A 25,725-nucleotide genomic window follows, 5' to 3' on the forward strand; every position below is an offset into this window, starting at 1 on the left:
AGGGACTGTTCTCTCCATATATATATATGTTCTCTCCATATATATATATATTCCTGGCACCTTTGTTGAAAATGAGGTTAGCATAGATGTATCATTTGTTTCTGGATTCTCTATTCTGTTCCATTGTTCTATGTGTCTGCTTTCATGCCAGTACCTTGCTATTTTGATGACTATATCTCTATAATATAATTTGAAGTCAGGTAATATGATGCCTCCAGTTTTGTTCTTTTTGCTTAGGATAGCTTGTCTATTCTGGATCTTTTGTAGTTCCATACAAATTTTAGGACTGTATTTCTCTATTTTTGTGAAGACTATAATAGGGATTTTGATAGGGGTTGCATTGAATAGAGATTACTTTGGGGTAGTATGGACATTTTAACATATTGATTCTTCAAATCCATGAACATGGAATATCTTTCCATTTGTGGTGTCCTCATCAATTTCTTTCATCAGTGTTTTATAGTTTGTAGAGCTCTTTCATTTCTTTGGTTCATTCTTAGGTATTTACTATTATTTGTTACAATTGTAAATGGGATTACTTTCTTGATTTCTTTTTCAAATTGCTTACTTTGGTATGTACAAATGCTACTAATTTTTGTACATTGATCTTGTATTCTGCAACTTTACTGAATTTATCAGTTACAATAGTGTTTTGGTGGAGTTTTTGGGATTTTCCAAATACAAGATAATATCATCTGCAACCAAGGATAATTTGACTTCTTCCTTTCCAGTTTGGATACTTTTTATTTCTTTCACTTGTCTGATTGCCCTAGCTAGGATTTCTAGTACTACGTTGAATAACAGTGGTGAAAGTGGGCATCCTTGTTTTTTACCAAATCTTACAGACCCCATTCAGTTTGATACTAGCTGTGGGCCTGTCATATATGGCTTTTATTGCATTGAGTTATGTTCCTTCTATCTTCAGTTTTTTTTTATAATGAAGAGATGTTGAATTTTATCAAATATTTTTTCAGCATCAATTAAAATGATCATATGATTTTTATCCTTCATTATGATATGTTGTATCATGTTGATTGATTTACATATTTTGAATATCCTTGCATACCAGAGGTAAATCTCACTTTGTCATGATAAATAATTTGTCTAACATATTGTTGAATTGGGTTTCCTAGTATTTCATTGAGAATTTTTATATCAATATTCATCAGAGATATTGGCCTGTAGCTTATTTATTTATTTTGGATGTGTCTTTGTCTGGTTATGGCATAAGGGTAATACTAGCCTCGTAGAATGAGTTTGGAAGTATTGCCTCCTCCTCTATTTTTCAGAATACCTTAAATAGGATTGGTACTAGTACTTTTTTAAATGCTTGGTAAAATTCAGCAGTGAAGCCATTGGGTCCAGGGCTTTTCTTTGATGGGAGTCTTTTTATTACAGCTTTGATCTTGTTGCTCGTTATTGGTATGTTCAGGTTTTCAGTTTCTTCATGGTTCAATCTTTGTAGACTGTGTGTATCTAGGAATTTATGTATGCCTTCTAGGTTTTCCAATTTATTAGCATATACTTGCTCATAGTAGACTCCAATGACCCTTTGAATTTCTGCATCATCCATTGTAACGTCTCCTTTTTTCATCTCTAGTTTTATTTATTTGGGTCTCCTCTCTTTTTTCCTTTGTTACTCTGGCTAAAGATTTGTCCATTTTTGTGTATCTTTTCAAAAAACAACTTTCTGTTTTGTTGATATTTTGTATATTTTTGTTTCAATTTCATTCATTTCTGATCTGATCTCTATTATTTCTTTATTTCTACTAACTTTAGGTTTTGTTTTCTCTTCCTTTTCCAGTTCTTTAAGATGTATCATTAGGTTGTTTATTTGAAGTTTTTCTTCTTTTTTTATTTAGGCACTTAGAGCTATAAACTACCCTCTTCATACTGCTTTTACTAAATCCCATAGGTTTTGGTATGTTGTGTTTCCACTATAATTTGTTTCATGAAATTTTTCAATTTTCTTCTTAATCTCTTTATTGACTCAGTAGTCATTCAGGAGCATATTGTTTAATTTCCATGTGTTTGTATAGTCTCCAAAATTCCTCTTGTTATTAATTTCTAGTTTTATTCCATTGTGGTCAGAGAAGATGCCTGATATTATTTCAATTTTTTAAATGTTTTAAGGCCTGTTTTGTGTCCTAATATATGATCTATCCTTGAGAATGATCCATGTGCTCAGAAGAATGTATATTCTGTAGCTTTTGTATGACATGTTCTGTAAATATTCATTAGATCTATTTGGTCTCTAGTGCAGATTAAGTCCAATGTTTCTTTGTTGACGTTCTGTCTGTGTGATCTGTCCAGTGCTAAAAGTGGGATGTTGAAGTTCCCAGCTATTATTGTACTAAGGCCCATCTCTCTCTTTACCTCCAATAATATTTGCTTTATTTATGTGGGTGCTCCACTGTTGGATGGATCTATGTTTACAATTGTTAAATCTGCTTGCTTAAGAAAAGCCCTTTCTCAAGAAAAAAATATATCAATAGAACCAGACTACAATGGGATCCACATGTTAAAACTATCCAAGGAGGAATTTAAAATACTATTGTTGATATTGTAAAGGCTTTGGGACAAAAACAGAAGGTATGCATGAACAAATAGGGAATTTCAACTAAATATCAGTAATTATGTGAATAAAAATGAACTAAGCACTGCATTCAAAAGGCAGAGATCAGGAGAATGGATTTAAAAAATAAATATAGGCCAGACATGGTGGTTCATGCCTGTAATCCCAGCAATTTGGGAGGACAAGGTGGGCAGATCACTTGAGGCCAGGAATTTGAAACTAACCTGAACCATAGTGAAACCCTGTCTCTACTAAAAATTACAAAAAAATTAGCCGGGCATGGTGGCACGTGCCTAAATCAAAAAAGAAGAAAAACTTCAAATAAACAACCTAATGATACATCTTGAAGAACTGGAAAAGCAAGAGAAAACAAAACCCAAAGTTAGTAGAAATAAAGAAATAATAGAGATCAGATCAGAAATGAATGAAATTGAAACAAAAAAATACAAAAGATCAACAAAACGGGGTGGGGGGGGAATGTCATGACTCGGGATGGAGAAATTTACTGTATAAACAATAAGAACAAGACCCACCTATTGGCTAGACCCAAGGCTTGACCCTCGTTTTGCTAGGAACCAGAGAATCAGAGTGCTCCAGTGAAACAGCCACCACCCCTGGTTCCCCAGAGCCCACAGGGAGGTGTCATGGTGGCAGCAACTCCAACCAGCAGCAACAGATGCAGCAACTGCAGATGGAGGAGAGGCTGCGGCTGAAACAGCAAGAACTGCTTTGGCAGAAGTTAGCACTGCGTAGCCGGTTACCAACACTGGAGCAGGACAGTGGGACTCAAAATCCAGTGTCTTCACCAGAGATATCTCAGGATGAGAACAATGACGACCAATAGCTCACATCTTTTCCTTAACAGTGGCACTTATCACTCTCGAGATGAGTGTACAGACAGTGGACTAAGCATGGGCAGCTAGTGTCCCTCGCACCACAGATGACATCCTGAATAGCATTCATGAGATGGATACAGGTGATTCTATCAACCAAAGCACCTTGCCCTAACAGCAGGACCGTTTCCCCGACTACCTGGAAGCCATTCCTGGGACAAAAGTGGACCAAGGAACACTGGAAGGAGATGGAGTGAACGTAGAAGGAGAGGAGATGATGCCAAGTCTGCAGGAAGCTTTGAGTTCTGACGTCCTTAATGACATGGTTTTGTTGGAACCTAGGCAAATGACCATATTAGTGAATCTGTTCATAGTTGTAGCTTGGGACAGTTATTGTAGTTGTTTTGGTAAAATCTTCATTTCCAATTTTTTACCACCTTATTTAAATCTTGATTATCTGCTCTCTATTTTATATACATACACACACACAAACATAACATTTATAAGAGTGTGGTAGCAAAATGTATCCTTTTTTTAGGTTTCCATGCTTTCCAGTTAATTTTTTAAATGGTAGCGCTTTGTGTGCATTTAGAATACATGACGAGTAGTTTATATTTCACTGGTAGTTTAAATCTGGTTGGGGAAATCCACAGACGTTTGAAGTAGTTCAGTGTTCTAGAAAGAGCTATTACTATGGATAGTACCTAGGGAAGTGCTCCACGCCCTCTGGGCATGTGATAGGTATTATCCGATGAATTGGAAAGGAGCAAACCAGAAATAGCTTTATTTTCTCCCTTGGACTAATTTTTATGTCTTGGTTGGAAATCACTGAGTAGATTCATAATGTCCATGACAGAAATAAGCTTTATAGTGGTTTACCTTTATTTAGCTTTGGAAGTTTGCCTTTGCCTTAGTTTTGGAAGTAAATTCTAGTTTGTAGTTCTCATTTGTAAAGAACACATTAAAGACTAGATTAAAATATTGCCTTCAAGATTGTTCTTACTTATAAGACTTGCTCCTACTTCTGTGGTGAAAACTGACCCTGGATAGAATACTATAAGGTCATGAGTTAGCCGGAGAAGTGATCAGATTAATAAATGTATATTGACAGTTGAATTTAGCAAAGAAATACAGATAATCATGATTATACCTTTATTTTTACAGGAAGAGATTATGTAACTAGAGTATGTGTCTACAGGGATGATAATGGTTTCCAAAGAGTTTTTTTTTTTTTTTTTTTTTTTTTGAGATGGAGTCTCGCTCTGTCATCAGGCTGGAGTGCAGTGGCGCAATCTCGGCTCACTGCAACCTCTGCCCCCTGAGTTCAAGCAGTTCTTGTGCCTCAGCCTCCCGAGTAGCTGGGATTACAGGCACATGCTACCACACCCAGCTAATTTTTGTATTTTTGATAGAGATGGGGCTTCACTGTGTAAGCCAGGATGGTCTGGATCTCCTAAGCTCCTGATCCACCCACCTCAGCCTCCCAAAGTGCTGGAATTACAGGCATGAGCCACCGCACCCGGCCCCAAAGAATATTTTTTAAAGGAACAAAATGAGCATGAATTAACTCTTCAGTATAAGCTATGAAGTAAAAGTTGGTTGTGAATTAAAGTTGCACTGGCTAGCACCTCTATGTTTTAATGGTCTTCCAATATATCTAGAATAAGCCCTTATTCTCAAGGGTTTATAACAGGCATAAAATCTCTTCTCCTGGCAAAAGCTGCTATGAAAAGCCTCAGCTTGGGAAGATAGATTTTTTCCCCCCAGTTACAAAATCTAAGTATTTTGGCCCTTCATTTTGGGGGAGTACAAAAGTTGAAAGTAAGAAGTTTTATTTTAAACACTTTCAGTGCTCAAAAAAATGCAATCACTATGTTGTATATAATAGTTCATAGGCCGATCACTCATAATAATTGACTCCAAGACTTTTATTAAGAAAACAGCTGAAAGATTAAATCTTGAATTAAGTCTGGGAGGAAATGGCCACTGTGCAGATGGAGTTTTAGAGTAATAATGAAATTCTGCCCAGAATGCAAAATTGGGTATATGAATTATATAGTGTGTGGTTGGGAATTTTTTGTAATGTGCAGAAGATCAAAGCTTCTTGGAAGAAGTGCCTATAATTTGCCAGTAGCCACAAATTAAGATTATATCTTATATATCAGCAGAGTAACTTTAGCTTAAGGGGAAGGTTTGGGGGGTTGTGAAGATTTCAGGGAACCATGATAGAGAACCTTATGAACTTCTTTCTCTTTAATAAAGACTTGTCTTACATCTTGCTGTCATTAAAGGCAGCTGTTCCTAGAATTTCAATCACTTAAGTACACCCACAAAACAAGAATATGGAGATCTTCATTTCTCCTCGACTTTAATTTGCCCATTTATACCTCAGTGTTGTAGCAGTACTGTGATACCTGGCACAGTGCTTTGATATTATGATACTCTCTGTACTGACCTGAAGGAGACCTAAGAGTCCTTTCTCTTTTTGAGTTTGAATCACTGCCTTGATGTGGTGTCTGGTTTTATGTCCTTGTTCCTGATGTAAAAGTGATTAACTGCTTCTTGGTTGTATTGGGTAGCATTGGGATAAGATTTTAAGTGGGTATTCTTGAATTGTTTTTATAATAAACCAATTTTATAATCTTTAAATTTATCAGCTTTTTACATTTGTGTTCTTTTCACTCAGGACTTCTTAGATCTACTTATGGTTGATGGAGCACATTGATTTGGAGTTTCAGATCTTCTAAAGCACTATTTGTTGTAATAACTATTTTCTAAATATAACGCCGTTAAAGGAAAAATGAACATAGGGAAGTGACTTTGCTATAAATAATGTAGCTGTTTTAAGTATTCATATTAAATAGATGCCTTCTGTATGGAACATGGCAGAAAGACTGAAAAATAACAGTAATTAATTGTATAATTCAGAATTCATACCAATCAGTGTTGAAACTCAAACATTGCAAAAATGGGTGGCAATATTCAGTGCTTAACAATTTTATAGCATTGGTGTATGTGAGAAATGAGTGATCAGATGAATTTTATCCTTTCAAGCATGTTTTTATAAGAATTGCAGTTGTACCTATCATAACAATTGTTTTCTGTATCTTGAAAAAATATTCTCCACATTTTAAATGTTTTATATTAGAGAATTATTTAATGCACATTTGTTAGATAGATAGATAGATAGATAGATAGATAGTACCAATGTTACCTTTTTATTTTTTGTTTTAGATGTAAGAGCATACTCATATGTTAGGTACTCACATAAATTGATACATTATTTTTTCTTATGTAATACCTTTTTGTTTGTTTATGTGCTTCAAATATATTCTTTCCTTAAACTCTTTTTTTTAAAAAAAGGAAGTGATTGCTAATGGGTTCAATGTTTCCTTTTGGGCTGATGAAAATGTTTTAAAATTAGATAGTGGTAATGATTTATATAGAATATGTAAATATAACTAAAAATCACTGAAAAGAATACAATTTGTATAATGTGAAATATTTACCAAAAAAATCAAGGAAAATTATTGAACCACAAAAGACCCCAAATAGTCAAAGCAACCTTGAACAAAAAGAACAAATCTGGAGGACTCATACTATCCAACTTCAAAATATACTACAGAGTTATAGTAACAAAAACAGCATGGTACTGGCATAAAAACAGACATATAGACTAATGGAACAGAATAGAGAACCCAGAAATAAATTCACACATTTACAGTTAATTTATCTTTGTCAAAGTTGTCACATACACACAATAGGGAAAGGATAGTCTCTTCAATAAATTGTTTTGTAAAAACTAAATATCTACATGCAGAAGAATAAAATTAAACCATTATCTTACATCATATACAAAAATAAACCCAAAATGGGTTAAATGCTTAAACATAAACCTGAAACTATAAAACTGACAGAAGAAAACACATGAAAAATGCTTCTTGACATTTGTCTAGACAAATGTCAATATCCAAAGGACAATGACTTTTGGATATGGCACCAAAAGCACAGGCAACAAAAGCAAAAGTAGACAAATAAAACTGTATCAAACTAAAAAGCTTCAGCAAAGGAAACAATCAATGAAATGAAAAGGCAATCTACATAAAGGAGAAAATATCTGCAAACCATGTATAAGTGGCTAATACCCCAAATTAAACACAACTGAGTAGCAAAAAAACAAAAACTTGATGTAAAAATTGGCAAAGGACCTGAATAGATATTTCTCAAAAGAAAACATACCAATAGCCAAGTTATATAAAAATATTCAACATTACTAATCATCAGGGAAATACACATGAAAATCACAATGAAATATCACCTCATACCTGTTAGACTGGCTGTTACTAGAAGGACAAAGGCAACAAGTGTTGGAGAAGATGTAGAGAAAGGAGAACTCTCATACACTGTTGGTGGGAGTGTAAATTGGTATAGCCGTTATAGAAAACAGTATGGAGGTTCCTCAAAAAATTAAAACTAGAACTACTGTATGGTCCAGCAATTCCACTTCCACTTCTGGGTGTACACCCAAAGAAAATGAAATCACCATCTCAAAGAGATATCTGCACTACCATGTTCGTTGCAGCATAATTCACAATAGCCAAGATATGGTACCAACCTACGTATCTATCAATAAATGGATGGGTAAAAAAAGGGAACATATATAGAAAGATACATAGATAAGCACACATATATAGGTGTGTATATATGTGTATGTATATACACATACATATAATGGAATATTATTCAGCCTTAAAAGGAAATCCTACCATTTGTGACAACATAGATGAACCTGGAGGACATTATGCTAAATAAGCCAGGTACAGAATAAAAATGCTGCATGATGTCACTTATATGTAGAATCTAAAAAGCTGAACTCATAGAAGCAGAGAGTGGGGTTATTGCCAGGAACTGAGGTGGGGAAAATGGGGTGATGTAGGTCAAAGGGTACAAAGCTTTAGTTATGCCGGATGAACATGTTCTGGAGATTTGATATACAGCATGATGGCTATAGTTAATAATATTGTATTATGTACTTGAAATCTGCTAAGAGAATAGACCTTAAATGTTCTCACTACATGCTCATAACTATGTGACAGGATGGATATGTTAATTAACTTAATTATGATAATCATTTTGCAATGTCTACATGTATATCAAAACATCACATTGTATACTTTAAGTTTATAGAATTTTTATGTGTCAATTATACCTCAGTATGGCTGAAAAAATATATACTACAAATAAAACACAGTAACACAGATGCAGACTACCTTCAATGGGCTCATTAGGAGAGTAAATACAGCTGAGGAAAACAATCAATGAACTTGAATATAGGTAAATAAAAATTACCCAAACTGAAAAATAAACAAAAAGAATAAAAATTTATTTCAAAACTGCAGAGAAAATAAAGAATTGTTTAGACTAACAAAAACTGAATGTCATTTTCTGTAGAATTGCACTAAATGAAATGTTAAAGTTATGCAGAAGAAATACGTTATCTGACATAAACTTGTGCCTACACAGAAATTAAAGAGCACTTGAAAGCACGGTGGCTCACGCCTGTAATCCCAGCACTTTGGGAGGCCGAGGTGGGTGGATCACCTGAGGTCAGGAGTTTAAGACCAGCCTGGCCAACATGGCAAAACCCCATCTCTACTAAAAATACAAAAATTAGCCAGATGTGGTGACTTATGCCTGTAGTCCCAGCTACTCGGGAGGCTGAGGCTGGAGAATTACTTGAACCCAGGAGGTGGAAGTTGCAGTGAGCTGAGATCATGCCATTGTACCCCAGCCTAGGGATCAGAGCAAGACTCTATCTCAAAAAACAAAAAGGTAAATATACAAATTTTTGGCCGGGTGCGGTGGCTCAAGCCTGTAATCCCAGCACTTTGGGAGGCCGAGACGGGCGGATCACGAGGTCAAGAGATCGAGACCATCCTGGCTAACATGGTGAAACCCCGTCTCTACTAAAAATACAAAAAACTAGCCGGGCGAGGTGGCGGGCGCCTGTAGTCCCAGCTACTCAGGAGGCTGAGGCAGGAGAATGGCGTGAACCCGGGAGGCAGAGCTTGCAGTGAGCCGAGATTGCGCCACTGCACTCCAGTCTGGGCGACAGAGCGAGACTCCGCCTCAAAAAAAAAAAAAAAAAAATTTAAACTTATTCTTAATTGCTCTAAGAGATAATTATGTGCTCTGTTGCTGGGTAAAATGGAGTATGCCTGCTCCACTTTGTCTTTCCAGCTAAATGCAAATATAAGAGATGGACAGAATGCAAGCAATGTTTGACAGTGCAGGTGTGTTCAGTGTGGAAATCATCAAGTTGGAACAACTATGTGAGAACTCTGAGAAGTTAATAAAAGCAGTGAGATCATGGAAGAAGCATAGAATTTAAACTGCTATCAATCTGGCACCATTTCTCCCTGATCTGAATACAAAAACGTAGCATGAAACCTGGAACTAGGCACTTAGATAAAGAAAGAAATCTAGGAGTGGCCCCCTAATACTAGCACACAGAGTAGAAAAAAGAAACTCACAATGCCCAGAGAATGCAGATACCAATTAGTTTTTATTCTGCCATATGATCTCTTATATTACAGCCTCGAAGCAATCCTGTGGGGACAATGGCAGAAGCCACCACAGAAGATAGTTTGAACCAAATCTCTAAGACAGGAAATTTTCCCCTCCAATCAGAGAACTCCAGTGCCTTTTTTCCCCTCTGTCTCAGTCCTTTCACCACTTGACCCCAGATGTGGATGGAATTACAAAATTTTGTGAGCATGTAGGTTAAATAAGAGATATCTGCACTACCATGTTCATTGCAGCATAATTGCAGCTTTCTGACTGTGGGACCAAATAGAGGAGCCCTAGAGAATAAAAAAGCTTCTCCAGACATGGAGAAGCTCAGCAAAGCAATCCTAGAAATTTGCTTATAAACACCTGGGCTCACCCCTAAGTTGTACATACATGAATCTGATCATAATCAGTATACACAAAACTTTAAAAGTGGAGTTAACCTGGGGTCCCAGAGAGAACAATGATTGGTGTACACATGGAATACATGGAAATAATCTCAAAGTCTAGCTAGCATTGGAATTGCAAGTCATAAAAGGTGGGTTAGAACTTGCAGCCTGAACTCAGACCTGGTCAATTGCCTCCTAAAACAAAAATATCCACATATTCATAATATTTTTAAAAGGCCCCCAGATCTCATAATATTCAAAATGCCTAAAATACAAACCAATATTACATGGTATCTAAAGATCTGCGAAAATATCAAAAGGAAAACAACATATATGAATATTAAGGTAACAAAGATTTAGAATTATCTCATATAGACTTGAAAGCAGCAAGATGCGGTAGCTTACACCTGTAATCCCAGCACTTTGGGAGGCCAAGGCAGGAGGACCACTTGAGCCCAGGAGTTTGAGGCCTGGGCAGCATGACAAGACCCCATCTCTACAAAAAAATTAAAAATTAGCTGAGCATAGTGATGCACATCTGTGATCCCAGCTGCTCAGGAGGCTGAGGTGTGAGGATCACTTGAACCCAGGAGTTCAAGGCTGCAGTGTCCTATGATTGCACCTCTGTACTACAGCCTGGACAACAGAGTGAGACCCATCTCTTTAAAAACAGAAAGAGCTTGAAAGCAATTATTTATTATTATTATTGTTATTATTATTACAGATACTCCAACAAACAATCATGAACACAATTAAAATCAATAGAAAGCTAAAAACAACTCAACAAAAAATATGCTACAAAGAATTACAAAATGATGATAAAATTTAAATTTTAAAATGACACAAAAAATGTGGCAGCAGAAAACTCATTGAATAGAATGAATAGAAGAACACAAACAAAAAGAAAACTGGAGTGCAGATATTAATATCAGACAAAACAACTTTCAGAGCAAAGAAAATCAACAAGGATCGAGAGAGACATTTCAGAATCATAAAAAGTTCAATGCCGCAAGAAGACATTATAATCCCAAATGGGTATACACCTAATAACACAGCTTCACAATACAAAAAGAAAAATGACAAAACTTGAAGGAGCAATAGACAAATCTACAATTATCATTGCATATTTAGACACTCTTATCTCAGTAACAAATAGAACTAATGGAAAAATCAGCAATAATACAGAAAAACTGAACACCATCATCAAAAACCTGGACATAATTGACACTCATAGAACACTTCACTCCATAACAGCAAAATGCACATTCTTCTCAAGAGCACAAGGAACATTCACCAAGGTAGACCCCATCCTTGATTTTAAAATGAACCTTAACAAATTTAAAAGAACAGAACTCACACAGAGTGTGCTCTCAGATCCTAATATAACTAGACTAGAAACCAATAACAGCAAGACAACAGAAAATTCCAAACCTTTGGAAATGAAACAGTACACTTCTAAATTATCCATGATCCTGTCGGGGGAACTACCCCTGATAATTCAATGTAGGTTCTTTTCTATTTCCCTAAGTGTTGACTGGTCTGAGAAATAAAAGGAAAGAGTACAAAAGGGAGAAATTTTAAAGCTGGGTGTCCAGAGGAGACATCACATGTTGGCAGGTTCCTTGATACCCCCTAAGCCGCAAAACCAGGATTTATTAGCAATTTTCAAAGGGGAGGGAGTGTACGAATAGGGTGTGGGTCACAGAGATCACATGCTTCAAGGGCAACAAAAGATCACAAGGCAGAAGGTCAGGGCGAGATCACAAGGTCAGGGTGAAACTAGAACCACTAATGAACTTCCATGTCCTGCTGTGCACGCATTATCATTGATAAACATCTTAACAGGGTTCAAGAGCTGAGAACCGGTCTGACTAGAATTCACCAGGCTGGAATTTCCTAAAAGCCTGGGGGTGCTGCAGGAGGCCAGGGCGTGTTTCATCCCTTATCTGCAACTGCATAAGGCAGACATCTCCAGAGTGGCCATTTTAGAGGACTCCCCTGGGAATGCATTCTTTTCCCAGGGCTGTTAATTATTAATATTCCTTTCTAGGGAAAGAATTCAGCGATATTTCTCCTACCCGTTTTCGGTAATAAGAAAAATATGACTTTGTTCCACCCGGCTCCCAGGCAGCCAGACTTTAAGGTTATCTCCCTTGTTGCCTGAAAATCACTGTTATCCTGTTCTTTAAGTGCCCAGATTTCATATTGCTCAAACACACATGCTTTGTGAACAATTTGTACAGTTCATGCAATCATCACAGGGTCCTGAGGTGACATACATCCTCCACTTATGAAGATGACGGGATTAAGAGATTAAAGTAAAGACAGGCATAGGAAATTACAAGAGTATTGATTGGGGAAGTGATAAATGTCCATGAAATCTTCACAATTTATGTTCAGAGATTGCAGTAAAGACAGGCTTAAGAAATTACAAACGTATTAATTTGGAGAACTAACAAATGTCCATGAAATATTCACAATTTATGTTCTTCTGTTGTAGTAGGCGGGCCGCAGATGAAACCTCTCAGACACCAAGTTGTAAATTCAGCTGGAAGCATCGGCAAGCTACCATCTCAAAATCCGAGCTCCCCGAGTGCACAATTTCTGTCCCTTTTAAGGGCTCACAACACTAAAGATTTCATATGAAAGGGTCGTGATTGATTGAGCAATCTAGGGGATATGTGACAGGGTTTCATGCACTGATAGAGAGAAACAGAACAGGGCAGGGTGTTTCACAATGTTCTTCTATACAATGTCTGGAATCTATGAATAACATTGGTTTCTAAGTTATGAATTGATTTTTAACTACTGGGTTTAGGCCGGGAAGGCCCAGGCCTGGTTTTGGGCCTGGCGCCGGGCTGCCTGTCTTTGGTTTTACTTTCTTGTTTTTTCCTTAAAACAGGTACTGAGTATAAAACAATATAAAAAATGTGATAGGGTCTTTTTCTTTCCTCACTGTCGTGGCTTCAGCAGATCCCTCCATTCGGGGTCCCTGGCTTCCTACAACAATCCCAAGAGGAAACTTCTAGGAAAATTAGCAAATATTTTTAACTGAACATAAACGAAAATACATCATACCACAATTTATGGGATGTCATTAAGGTAGTATCTAGAGGAACACTTTGCCATGTACTTAATGTGGTCAGCATCATTCTGATTATAAAGTGAGACAATGACATTCAAAGAAAGGAAAACTATAGACTAATACCTCTTGTGAAGACAGATGGAGAGTAAGAGAAAAGAAGTCAGTGTCCCCATAGTTCCCTGAAGGGACAGAACCCCACTGAAGAAGAGGGGATTTCTCTGAGCAGTCTACTGCTGCCACTTATAGAAGCAAAAGAACTGAACCAGATCTCCACGCTTTCATATACATTATCTCCCTTTATCTCAATCAGAGGAATTTCCAAGGGGACCACAGAAGATTGACACTAAACCCAAAAACCAGAGAAGATGGACGGATACAGAGTAGACTATGTTTAAGAACTGCAGGCATATTTAGTGTAGAAATCACCAATTTGAGGGACAATAAATGAACTGACTATACGTTTGATCACTACAGGCCAAAGAGTTCATCAATTTCTGCACAGCTTTAATCGAGGACAGTCCCAAAGGCTTTGGATTTATGCCATGACAGTTAATACTTACACACCACTTACTTGGGTCAAGCCCATGTCAGCACTTTAAATATACAATTTCACTTAAGTATTCACAATAACTTTACAAGGCTGAGTAATATTACTATTCCCATTTCACTGATAAGGAAACTGAGGCTCAGAATATTTAAGTAGGAAAATCTTTTGACTCTAAAACCTCCAGAGGCTACTAACACTGTTCTCCACTCACCTCATACCACCCAAAAGAATGAAATTGTATCTTTTACAATTGTTTTAATGAGGTGAAATTCTGACTGTCCTTACAAATCTTGGTTAACAAAAACAATAGTCCTGCTGTTCTAAAATCGCTTAGAGCTGTTGTTTAGGCCAGAGAGTAAAATGGAAATTTGTTTTTGCAGTTCTTCTATCAGAAGTGTGCACATGTCTGTTCACCGGCAGCAAGCAAAGCCCAAAGTACTTTGCATGATGATTAAAGTTTCTTTTGAATAAAAATTTTGATCAGTAAAAAAATATTTCAAGCATTGTGAGATCATTGGTGCCACATACACTGGAGTTTTAAAAGAACTTATAGCTTAAAAGCAAAGTAGAAAAAACAAATTTTTAAAAATGCATAAAAATTGTTCACTGAAACTGAACTCCAATTATTATTTTGGGACTTTGAGACCTCTGTAAAATCCATTCTTCCTTTCCCCAATAATTTTTGAAGCACTCAGTGGTAACTCAAAAACAAGTCACACAACCTCCTTAAAGCACCCATCATGTTTTTCTTTCCAACTTAGATCAACTTGGTGGAAAATGCAAGTGTCCAATATATGCCCCCTAGGCCTCTTCCTAAGGCTAGAGCTAGGCAGTGACCTCTGAGGTCTCCTGGATGCTGGTGCCACCCTGGGGCCTGGGCAGAGTTTGCGGCTGCTTCTCTTGCTGCCTCTGTTTCTTGACATGCTGAGATGGGGGCCAAGTACTGCCTGTGCCCCAAAGCCTTACAGAATATTTGGTACGAGTGGCTCCCTTCCTTTCTATTTGTAGCCCTAAAGTGCAGGTTCAGGCACAGATCTTAGGGCTTGGATGAGGTTATTCTTTGCATTAGACATCTCATTAGCCTTTCTCACCTTCTCCTATTAGCACATATTTGCCTTCCTTCACTGAAACCTTACTGTTTTTCTTTCCTGTTATCCACCTCCCCCCGGGTTTCACAACCCACCCTTTAACATGAGACCTGGGCTTCATTTGGAAGCCATCACTGCATAAGTGCAAACGTTCTGATGTTTTCACTGGGTACTGAAACCCTGAGTGGAGAGTGGGGATCCTAGTTGCCTCTACTATGTGCAAGTGATAGGCTGTTTGTGTAGGTCAGCTGTCTTCTCAGAGGGTCTTCTATTAAAAGCACATGATTAGAGCATGCACCATCCCACCAAGAATTCCCTAATGGAACACGCTCTTCCCTCTAGGTGACTACTGCCACTGCACATCCTGTGTACCCTCTAGGGTGCAGAGCCTGTGAGTCATGGCACTTTTTGGATCTGCTCTACTTCAGGCTTTATGACTGTAGGGTGGAACTAGAGGCTTAACAAGGTTTGCACTCTACTTTTGAACTCCAAAACTACGAAGACAGCCTATCACGGGGTTCTGATAGGTAAAATGCAAGAGCAACAACGATCAAGATAATTTCTCATTTTTTAGAAGACAACCTAGAAACCATGCTCTAATCCTCATATTCAGAGCAATTATGAATATATTTACTTAGGATTATCCAACATCATAAATCTAATTCATTTCAGCAGCTCCACGGGAGCCCACCTGAAGGCCCCTTGCCTTTCTGTCATCTGACTTCCAAGCCCTGTATCTTCAGGCCTGCTATGAAGGTTTGCTCTCAGCTCAATCCTAATTCTCCCTGCTTCCAGAGGTCACTCTGACTTTGAACTCAAGTGTGTATCCTGATCAGACCTCCCTTTCTCGCATGGGTCACTCCAGCCTTAACGTTTTGTATAGACCCTGCTTCAATTTCACTTTCCCAGATGAATTGCCATGGTTTGAAATATATGTGTATGTTTAGCTTCCTCTGCACAATTGCCTCTTCAATGCCTCTTCCTTCATGCTTCTCTGGGTCTATTACTCATCCTCCTACCTCTGTTCTGGACAGCTGCTCTGATAGCTCCACTTGCTCCACTTTCACCCCTTTCAAACTCATTTGAGAATATCCCATCACCTTTTTTTCTAGTTATTCCTTCTGTACCACTTGTTCTTTATTTCCATCCTGTTTTTAACAAATGTGTCTTTAGACTTTCATGTTCAAAACAGAAGAGGCAAGCAAACTCACCTTCATTATGTGCCAGGGGCTTTCCAAAGTTCTCATTTAATATTCTTAACTATTTTATAAAAGAGCAATGATTGAGCGGAGGAGGAGGCTTGAGGTTTATGGAAAGAGGTTTAACAAACATGTCCAGGGTTATAAGGGGTGGAATTTAGATTTAATCAGATGTATATGATTCCCAAACTCCTGTTGTCTTTTCCTCACACAACACTGCCTTTAAAACATTATTTATATTAACAAAATTGAATTTTAACCAAAAGTAGCCAGAGACATTGATATGTTTGAGTTCTATTCGTAGTCCAGTGCAGTATTTCAAACTGCACAAAGGTGATCCCTTAGCAAACAATTTCTTAAAATCCAGGGTCTTAGGCATGGAAAGGACCTGAGAGACCATTCTATGTCATAGCTGAGGAACTTAGGAACCCTGGGAGATTGCAACTTAGGAACCCTGGGAGATTGCATAGGTTGCAGTGCTGAGCTCCAAAAAGTCAGGTGCCCTTAGAAAGTGTATCACAGTTTTTACCATCTCTCGCCAGTTAGAATGGCGATCTTTAAAAAGTCAGGAAACAACAGATGCTGGTGATGATGTGGAGAAATAGGAATGCCTTTACACTGTTGGTGGGAGTATAAATTAGTTTGACCATTGTGGAAGACATCATGGCAATTCCTCAAGGATCTAAAACCAGAAATACCATTTAATCCAGCAATCCCATTACTGGGTATTTCCCCAAAGGATCATAAATCATTCTACTATAAAGACACATGCACACGCATGTTTATTGCAGCACTATTTACAATAGCAAAGACTTGGAACCAACCCAAATGTGCATCGATGATAGACTGGATAAAGAAAATGTGGCACATATACACCATGGAATACTATGCAGCCATAAAAAAGGATGAGTTCATGTCATTTGCAGAGACAGGGATGAAGCTGGAAACCATCATCCTCAGCAAACTAACACAGGAACAGAAAACTAAACACCACATGTTCTCACTCATAAGTGGGAGTTGAACAATGAGAACACATGGACACAGGGAGGGGAACATCACACCTTGGGGCCTGTCGGAGTTTGCGGGGTAGGGGGAGGCAGGGCATTAGGAGAAATACCTAATGCATGCAGCGTTTAAAACCTAGATGACAGGCTGGGCGTGGTGACTCATGCCTGTAATCCCAGCACTTTGGGAGGCTGAGGTAGGCAGATCACCTGAGGTCGGGAATTCGAGACCAGCATGACCAACCCCTCCTCTACTGAAAATACAAAATTAGCTAGGTGTAGTGGCTTATGCCTGTAATCCCAGCTCCTTGGGAGGCTGAGGCAGGAGAATCACTTGAACCCAGGAGGTAGAGGTTGCAGTGAGCCGAGATTGTGCCATTGCACTCCAGCCTGGGTAACAAGAGTGATACTCTCTCTTAAAATAAAAAAAATTTAAAAATTAAAAAAACAAAACCTAGATGATGCGTTGATGGGTGCAGCAAACCACCATGGCACATGTATACCTATGTAACAAAACTGCACATTCTGCACATGTATCCCAGAACTTAAAGTAAATAAATAAAATAATTTTTAAAAGTGTATCACGGCTTTGTGAATCCAGGGAGGTGTCGCTTCTGGCTGGAGAGAATCTCACTCAGTGGCCCCACATCTTGAGCTAAAGCCCCTGGAGGGAGCTGAACCGATGGTCCGTTTTCCAAGACACCCTCGGGTCTCTCCCATCACCCCAGCCATCTGTTTTCACTCTGTCACTACATGATGACAGAGCCAGATCACCATCACCACCGCGATTCCATTCCCATACTTATTCTCCCATTCCTTTCATAGGTACCCCCAGCCCATGCATACACGTCTTCCGAATTCCTCTGTGCCTCCTAAAAGAACCATCATTAGCATATTTCCCTACTCCTCGAATGGTTCACTTCCTTCACTCAGCTACCCTTTGTCCTGACAGCACTTCTGCTGCAACCCTCAAAGTAGAAGCTGCTTTTGTTTCTCATATCCCAACTCCCCAAGGGCCTAGTAAAAGAGTAGGCATTCTGCTTAACTCTCCTTATTTTCTTGATCAAAATAACAATTAGATGGGAACTCCCTCATCTTCCCACCATACAATGTGCCAGCCCACTGCATTGGACTGGTTTCTTCTGCCATGCTTCTGTCTCAGCAGGAATGTTCCGGCTCTGATGCGGACACCCTCCCTGCTTCTGCATGGGATTCTGTCTTTTGTGCCTCCTCAAGGACTTTGCCTCCAATCTTTCCCTCTCCTTCTATATCATGTCACCTCTCTCTTCTGCTCCCTTGTCATCAGCACACAAATAGGCTCTAATGTCTCCTATATTTAAACAGATACTCCCTTGACCCTAGGCCAAACCTCCACAGTTTCACCGTTTCACAGCAAAATTATTTGCATTATCTGGTCTCATTGTCTCTATAATTTGTTTCTCTTTACTCTCACACATCTCACTTCCATTCTCTTAAAACTGCCGTTGCTGATGACTTCCAGTTTGTCAAATCCAATGAGGTCTTCCCCGCTTTCAGTAGCCTTCAAGGTACTTTCTTCTCTTGGCTTCTAAAACACTACCTTCTAATTTTCTTCCTTCTACACTGGATTTTTTTCCCTGTCTTTGTTATTAACTCTTCCTATACCAATTGTATGACACATTCTCTATTTACACTAAAACCCTTGGTAATCTCATTTAATCCTTTGAACTCCATGACTTCAAAATTTGCCTCTTCAGCCAAGATCTCTGAATGACAGGATTCCAAATGGAGAAATGCATTTGACGTCACAAAGTTAACACATTCAAAACAGAACTTCTATGCTTTGGAACTAGTTAGAGGTGGAGGTTGCACAACATTGTAGATGTACTAAATGTCACTAAATGTTCACTTTAAAATAGTTTATTTTATGTTATGTAAATTTTACTTCAATAAGAAAAAGAAAAAAAAAAACCAAAACAGAACTTGTGATTTCCTTCTTCACCTAAACCTGGTCCTCTTGGTAGCAGCAGGAGGCAGACAAATCCTAGGCAGATGGGGTCAGTCCCTGGTGAAACCCGACCTTCAAGCTGAAGACAATTTAAAACCTAGTTACCAGTCCAAATCTACGAACCAGATTAAGAACCTGCCTTACCCTTTGGCATGCTTTCCTCTGATCAGTCCTCACCTTCCATTTTACACATACCTACCTTCCCTAATTGTTTTTTTACACTGTCATGCCCACCTTTGAGTGGTGCCTTTGTTTTAACCTTTTTTGCATACTTACAAACCAATCAGCATGAACTCACCCATCCTGAGCCCATAAAAGCCCCGGACTCAGACACACAGGGAGAGAGACTTCAGATGGTCTGACTTCACATTCCCTCTCTGCTGAGAGCTGTTTCATTGCTCAATAAAGTTCTTTTCCACCCTTCAACTGTCAGTGTAGCCTCATTTTTCTTGGATGCGAGATAAGAACTCAGGATCCACCAAACACGGGTGCAAAAAAGGTTATAATACTGTAGCCCCCTGCCCTCCAACTGGTGAAGGGCAACCACCGTATGTGATGGGAAGCAGTAGCATGGCCAAGCCAGCCCTGGAGCCCTGGGCCAGAGTGGGGCGACAGGACTGACTGAGATGTTAACATGCCACCATCCATCTGGCTGCAGACACTGGGACGAAAAGAGCTAATTAGCATAATGTAACATCCCCTCTGGGGCTTCAGGGTCACAGGCACCCCTGTCTGGGCACCACGACATTCCCCTTGTCTGGACTCTGGAGTCCACTGTGGGAGTTGCTTGCAACATGCCTGGTCCAGCCACAAGCCCCGCATGGACCCAGCTCCTGTGCCATTGCTTGAATGGCCAGCTGGACCCCACACTTGCTCACTCAGACACCCCCTACCACCAGGGGCTGAGTGCACAGTCGTGCTGGCCACAGGATCTGCACCAGACTGTGAGCCAGGTGCAGCCTAGAGGGCCGAGCATTCAGGGCATCTCCTGAGGTGAGCATGCGCTCAAGCAAGACTGGAAAAGTGGCCAAGAAAAATCTTGCATCACTTTCCTGGTATTCCCCATCTCAATAAATGGCACAAGCACAGCCACCTTCCTCAACCTCCCAAATCCCCTTAATTTCAAATTGCGCGCAAGTGCTGTCACCTTCATCTCCATAGCTCCTCTACAAGCATCTGCTCCTCTCCTTTGCCATGGAGGCCTCTACCATCTACCCCTACAACTCTGACAGATGCCCTACTTCCTCTCTTGTCTTTCTATAGTATGTTCTCTGTAGCAGTCAACATGACATTTAAAAAATGTAAATCAAACCACCTTACTCCCTGGGGTTCCCATAATACTTAAAATAAAAGCCAACTCCTGACCATGGCCTACAGAACTCTGTGATTTGACCCCTGCATGCTGCTTCTCTGATCTGAACTCTTGGCCCTTTTCTCTTCCCCCCACTATACCTCAATCACACTGCTCATCTTTCTTTTCCTTGAAAATGCCAGTTCATTTCTGCTTCTTTCATTAACTTGTGTGTCTTTCTTTCTCCTGCTGAAGGTAAGCTATAGAAACAGGGACTTTACTAGTCTGGTTTAGCCTTGTGTCTCCAGTAACCAAAAAGTCCTAGACACATAATAGGTGCGAAATAAATAAGTGTTAAATAAACAAATTAGGTCCACACTCTTTCTGGCTTTGTTTTTTCACAATAGCTTCAAAGATATTGTTCAAAGCACTATTATTTAAAAAAAAAAAAAAAAAAAAAAAAGCTATAGAAACTAAAACAAAAGTGTAATTTCCAGATGGATTTGGGTTAAATCAAAAGTAATACAGACAAACATAAATAAATATATTAGAAGAAAATGCTAATATATGTACAATTATCTAATGGTTGAAATTTTCCTTAGCAACAGAGAAAATTAAAGCCACTAAAGAATAGACAAGCATATTTACCTCTAATATACAGAAAATTGTATTATGCAGCATAAAACACAGTTAAGTTTTTTAAATTATATTGGGAAAAATATTCACAGCATGTATGATAAGATTAAAGGTAACATTTCTGGCCAGGCATGATGGTTCATGCCTGTAATTCTAGCACTTTAGGAGGCCAAAGTGGGTGGATCACTTGAGGTCAGGAGTTTGAGACCAGCTGGGCCAACGTGGTTAAACCCCATGTCTATTAAAAATACAAAAAAATTAGCTGGGTATGGTGGTGGGCACCTGTAGTCCCAGCTACTTGGGAGGCTGAGGCAGGAGAATTGCTTGAACTTGGGCGGTAGAGGTTGCAGTGAGCCAAGATCATGCCACTGCACTCCAGCCTGAGTGACAGAGTGTGACTCCGTCTCAAAAAAAAAACACAGTAACATTTCTAATATATAAGAAGTTTCTACTATTGGTGTTATGTACATGTAAGTTCACCACTTTATTTCTACTTTGATACATGTTTGAAATTTATGTAAAAAAAGAAAACAAACAGAATAAGAACAGAAAGATATTTTACATTGAGATGATGGCCTTAGAAAATTTTTATTTTTATTTTTATTTTACTTTAAATTCTGGGATACATGTGCAGAATGTGCAGGTTTGTTACATAAGTGTACATGTGCCATGGTGGTTTACTGCACCTATCAACTCATCTTCTAGGTTTAAAGCCCCTAAGCCCCACATGCATTAGGTATTTGTTCTAATACTCTCCCTTGCCTTGTCCCCCACCCTTCAACAGGACCCGGTGTGTGATGTTCCCCTCCCTGCGTCCATGTGTTCTCATTGTTCAACTCCCACTTATGAGCGAGAACATGTGGTGTTTGGTTTTCTGTTCCTGTGTTAGTTTGCTGAGGATGATAGTTTCCAGCTTCATCCATGTTCCTGCAAAGGACATGAACTCATTCTTTTTTATGGCTGCATAGTATCACATGGTGTATATGTGCCACATTTTCTTTATCCAGTTTTTCATTGATGGGCATTTGGATTGGTTCCAAGTCTTTGCTATTGTAAATAGTGCTGCAATAAACATGCGTGTGCATGTGTCTTTACAGTAGAATGACTTATAGTCCTTTGGATATATACCCAGTAACGGAATTGCTGGGTCAAATAGTATTTCTGGATGTAGATCCTTGAGGAATCACCACGCTGTCTTCCACAATGGTTGAATTAATTTACACTCCCACCAAGAGTCTAAAAGCATTCCTACTTCTCCACATCGTCGCCAGCATCTGTTGTTTCCAGACTTTTTAATGGTCACCATTCTAACTGGCATGAGATGGTATCTCATTGTGGTTTTGATTTGCATTTCTCTAATGACCAGTGATGATAAGCTTTTTTTCATAGTGTGTTGGCTGCATAAATGTCTTCTTTTGAGAAGTGTCTGTTCATATCCTTCACCCACTTTTTGATGGGGTTGTTTTTCTCTTGTGAATTTGTTTAAGTTCTTTGTAGATTCTGAATATTAGTCCTTTGTCAGATGGATAGATTGCAAAAATTTTCTCCCATTCTGTAGGTTGCCTGTTCACTCTTATGATAGTTTCTTTTGCTGTGCAGAAGCTCTTTAGTTTAATTAGATCCCATTTGTCAATTTTGGCTTTTGGTGCTATTGCTTTTGGTGTTTTGGTCATGAAGTCCTTGCCCATGCCTATGTCCTGAATGGTATTGCCTAGGTTTTCTTCTAGGGTTTTTATGGTTTTAGGTTTTACATTTAAGTCTTTAATTCATCTTGAGTTAATTTTTGTATAAGGTGTAAGAAATGGGTCTAGTTTCTGTTTTCTGCATATGGCTAACTGGTTTTCCCAGCACTGTTTATTAAATAGGGAATCCTTTCCCCACTGCTTGTTTTTATCAGGTTTGTCAAAGATCAGATGGTTGTAGATGTGTGGTGGTATTTCTGAGGCCCCTGTTCTGTTCCATTGGTCTACATATCTGTTTTCGTGCCAGTACCATGCTGTTTTGTTATTGTAGTCTTGCAGTATAGTTTGAAGTCAGGTAGCATGATGCCTCCACCTTTGTTTTTTGCTTAGGATTGTCTTGGCTATACGGGCTCTTTTTTGGTTCCATATGAAATTTAAAGGAAATTTTTATGATGTCTTCCAAGTCATTGCCTAGAGCTAGAGAAATGGGGGTTGGGAGATGATGGCTAAGTGGAACAGGATTTCTTTTGGGAGTAATTAAAATGTTCCAAAATTGATAGTGGTGATAGATATATAACTCTGTAAATATACTAAAAGCCATTGAATTGTACACTTTAAGTGGTTTAATGGTATTATATGGCCGGGCGCAGTGGCTCAAGCCTGTAATCCCAGCACTCTGGGAGGCCAAGACGGGTGGATCATGAGATCAGGAGATCGAGACCATCCTGGCTAACCCAGTGAAACCCCATCTCTACTAAAAAATGCAAAAAAAAACTAGCCGGGCGAGGTGGCGGGCACCTGTAGTCCCAGCTACTCAGGAGGCTGAGGCAGGAGAATGGCACAAACCCGGGAGGCAGAGTTTGCAGTGAGCTGAGATCCAGCCACTGCACTCCAGCCCGGGTGACAGAGTGAGACTCTGTCTCAAAAAAAAAAAAGAAAATGATATACAACTCAAAATAAGCAAAATATGAATAAGCACTTCATAGAAAAGGTGATTCCAGTGGCAAATAACCTAGAAAGATGTTCATCTTCCTCTGCACTCATGGAAATATAAAAAGTAACAATGAATGGCCTGTTTTTACCTGTCAAATGAACAATATTTTCAAAAAGTTTTACAGAGTGATCCAGGCTGGGAAAGATTCAGGAAACAAGTTCTCTTTGTGTCACTGATAATGGGCATTTGGGGTATATGTGCTCTCCACCCCTCGAATCTGTGCCAGCCTTAAGTGACTTGCTTGACAAACAGAAAATGGAGGAAGTGACTGTATGGGGGTTTCAAGGTTAGGCTCCATACAGCCTGGCTCCACCTGAGCTCTGGGACTGCCACATTGGAGAGGCCTCTGTTTTGGAGGTGACATGGAGGTCCTGAGAATACATGGACAGAGAGAGCTGTCTGGCCAGCCCTTAGCTGTTTTACCCCCAGCCATCCATGCTATCCCCCTCTGGGCCCAGACACTATGTAGAGCCAAAAACAAGCCATCCCCCACTTAATTCTGCTCCAATTGCAGACTCAAGAGGAAAGTCCTTAATTGGTTGTTGTTTTTAGATGCTGTTTTAGGGTAGTTTTTTATGTAGCAATGAATAACCAAAACAAGATTGACTTGCTACAACCATTAGGTAAAGTAACCTGGTAACACTTTAAAATTAAAAGTATAACCTCCATCATACGAGAAATACTCCTCCTTGAAATCTATCTCAAAGAAATAAAAGCATCAGTACATAGGATGCTTATTGCAGCACTTTTGTTGCAGGGAAAAGCATAATCTAGGAAAAAGATGTAGTCCATCATTAAAGGAATATTGAGTATATTACAATCATGTTTTTTAAAAGGAACAGAGTGAAGCTAGTTGTCTTGGAGAGATTTCCACAAAGTAAAAGAGAAAGCAAAATGCATAAAAGCATGGGAAACAGAATCTTGTTTTTGTAAAACAAAGAATGAAGGAAAAAAACCCCAAACATACATATGCCTACCCTATTTCATTAAATCTCAGATGGTAAGAAATTGTAGATTCAGAGATATTAAAATGTGAAAAAAAATGACATCTCAGATTTGATGTAGTACAGTCTGTATGCATAGTACATCAACCAAATAAAAGCAGAAAGAGACACAGCAGTTTATTAACATAGCTTGAGAAGCCTCGTGTTTAAAGGATGAGAAAGTCCATAGGGAGACTAACAGAAAAGAAATAAATAAATAAATAATAAAGGCTGAACTTAAAACACACACACAATATAATATTTCATTCCTATGAAATACATGTGTTTACAAGAAACTAGACTGAAAAAGAGATCCATGTCTGAGATTAACTTGTATGAATGTCCATGAGAAATTCTCCAAAATAAAGCAAATTATAGGGTGACGAACACAGTATGATTCTATGTGGATAAAAACAAACAAAACACCTGCATATGCTCATATCGTTATGGGTATGAAGAAGGTTGTGGAAGATTATACTCTAGATTGGGCATAATTATTTTTTATATAGTCCCACTATTGATAAGTAGTACTACTTTGTGATTTTATGAAACTAAATAAAATAAAAATAGACAAAAATTGAGGCGTCTTGGACATCTTGCCATATAGCTAAAATACATTTGATTTTTTCATTTGTATTACAATTGTCTCTGCCAATAACCATTATTATCATCTCAGGACCATAATAAAGGAATGAGAGATCTGCTAATTCCTCAGTGATCAATGACAACATTCAATGAGGCAGTCCCCATGGTTTATATATCTTAATGTATTGTTAACATTCTTGTCATCCTAATTACTCAGTTCAAACATTTTTAAAAACTGCTGTTGATCATGCAAAAATTAAAGGCTTTACTCAGATCT

General features: G+C 38.6%; 1 pseudogene; it reads left to right on the plus strand.

Moving 5' to 3' along the window:
* Window positions 1–3,057: 3,057 nt before the first annotated feature.
* The window catches only part of LOC104680858, a 102,914-nt pseudogene continuing 80,246 nt past the window's right edge, over window positions 3,058–25,725 (plus strand).

Source organism: Rhinopithecus roxellana, chromosome 4 (genome assembly GCF_007565055.1).
Source record: "Rhinopithecus roxellana isolate Shanxi Qingling chromosome 4, ASM756505v1, whole genome shotgun sequence".
NCBI lineage: Eukaryota > Metazoa > Chordata > Mammalia > Primates > Cercopithecidae > Rhinopithecus > Rhinopithecus roxellana.